This window comes from Salarias fasciatus, chromosome 1, assembly GCF_902148845.1.
Source record: "Salarias fasciatus chromosome 1, fSalaFa1.1, whole genome shotgun sequence".
In the NCBI taxonomy this organism is placed as follows: domain Eukaryota; kingdom Metazoa; phylum Chordata; class Actinopteri; order Blenniiformes; family Blenniidae; genus Salarias; species Salarias fasciatus.
In genome coordinates, this window is record NC_043745.1 from 39,348,229 (window position 1) to 39,350,713 (window position 2,485).

Sequence of the window (2,485 nt, forward strand, 5' to 3'; positions counted from 1 at the left end):
GGAATGCAAGCTCCCTGCAACCGAAGAAGAAGCCTCACCTCAGCAGACCGGAGGCAGAGGAGGCCTGGCGTCAATTCATTTATCAAAACAGAAGAAGAAAGCAATATGGAGGGAGATCAGCCGCTGGCTCCATGGATTCTACTTGTTTGATTAAAAAAATGTTGAAGCAGTTTTCTGTTTTCCGCACAAAAAGGAACACTGGCTAAGAATGCCCTGTTTTATTGTGTAAGAAAAAAGGTGTGGTATTTCTTAGTTTTACTTTTCTTGTGGTACTACATTTGTTACAGACCTGAAAATGTAACTCCTGCCAAAAACCAACTGTAGAGGGACTGCAGAGGGAGCGCTGCACACACACAGACATGTTATGGTGTGCATGTTTTAGTTTTTTGAATATTTATTTTATTTGGAGCCTTAAATATAAAACACATCACATGATAAATATATATAATCTTGTCTTGTCATTTTTTTTTAATGCAATACAGGAAAAAAGGGCATATTTCAGACATAGTTGGAAATTGCGATGATTTGTGATTAATCATGATTAATTAATTTGTAAGCTGTGATTAATCTGATTAAAAATTTTAATCATTTGACAGCCCTAATATATATTTACATATACGGAGGGGCCGCGCAGGGGTGCGGTGGTTAGCGCTCTTACCTCACAGCCAGAAGGTCCTGGGTTCAAATACCGGCCGGGGCTCAGTATGGCGTCATTTTAGTGCCAAAATTCCGCGCGCAAAAAAATCATAATAGCGCACAGTTAAACCACTCTCTGTGCACTCGCGATGCCTCTCCGCGCGCGCGCGGTCTCTTTCTGCGCACGCACGGTTACTTTTTACACGCGCGACATCACTCTTTGTTTGCGTGCGATCTCTTTCTACAGGCGCGGTGACATGTCTGAGCTGTCTGCTCGCGCAGTGGTGTTGCCTTTTGGCACTCAGGGGACGGGCTTTGAGTTGACGCCACTCAACCCCCCTCTCCTTTGTGATTGGTTGCTCTAAACATCTACTGTCTTCAAATGGGTCTATTACTTTTGTGATTTATGAAACGTATCAACATATCACCTGCTCAAAACAAAGAAAAAAAAAAGCAAAAGTATTTCACTGATCCTGGCATAAAATCAAATGAAATCTGAGAGAGAGGGAAAAAGACAGGAAAAAAGGAGAAAAAATTAACTATAAATGTAGGATAGGTATAATTGAATAACAGATATAAACTAAATAACATAATTAAATAGAGTTTAAATATTATTTTAAGACAGATATAATCAAATAACAAATATAGACTAACAGATATGAATTAGATATAATTTACGTATAAATCTAAGACAGATATACTTAAATAAATAACAGATATACACTAGCAGATACAAATTAAATGTAATTTAAAAAAAATTTAAGATTTATAATTCGATGAATAACAGATATACACTAACAGATATAAATCAAATATAATTTACATATACATTTGAGACAGATAGCCTTGATGGCTCCATGAAAACGTTTTTATTCGTTCTTTCTCCTCCCAGGAAACAGCCAGGTCTCCTCCACAGTAATCAAATCACTGTATGGAGGTTATGTTGTGTGAATTTTACTCCTCAATTTTCCAATTCTGCTGCCAAACGATGACGACCCGCCCTACTTAACCTCTGATTGGCTCTGACCGGAAGACAGTAGACGTTTAGAGCAACCAATCACAAAGGAGAAGGAGTTGAGTGGCGTCAACTCAAAGCCCGCCCCCTGAGTGCCAAAAGGCAACACCACCGCTCGAGCAGACAGCTCAGACATGTCACCGCGCGCACAGAAAGTGACCACGCGCGCGGAGAGGCATGGCGAGCGCACAGAAGAGTGGTTTAACTGTGCGCGATTATGATTTTTATGCGCGCGGAATTTTGGCACTAAAGTGACGCCATTGCTCAGGCCTTTCTGTGTGGAGTTTGCATGTTCTCCCCGTGTGTGCGTGGGTTCCCTCCGGGTACTCCGGCTTCCTCCCTCGATCCAAAAAGATGCATGGTAGGTTAAGTGGTCACCCTAAATTGCCCCTAGGTATGAATGTGTGAGTGAATGGTTGTCTGTCTCCATATGTCAGCCCTGCGACAGACTGGCGACCTGTCCAGGGTGACCCCGCCTTCGCCCACAGCAGCTGGGATCGGCTCCAACCACCCGCGACCCCAAAAGGGAGAAGTGGTAGAAAATGAATGAATGAATATATATACACATAGTATTTGAAGTAACAGGAGCTAATTCCTGGTTGGAACTGCGACCGTCAGCCAAAGTGAGGAAAAGACTGGATCTGAGGTGTAAAGGAGCTGAGTTCTCCAGACACAGAGATCATCAGGGTTTTAAGCTTTTATTGGTTTTGTAGGAAACAAGAAGGATGTGGAGAGCCTTTCCGGAGCGTGCAGGAGCGCGCATTACATCATTCCTTTCAAATTCACCCAAAAAAATTCTGGTGCCGGACCGGCACTGCAACTTTCAAGTGACCA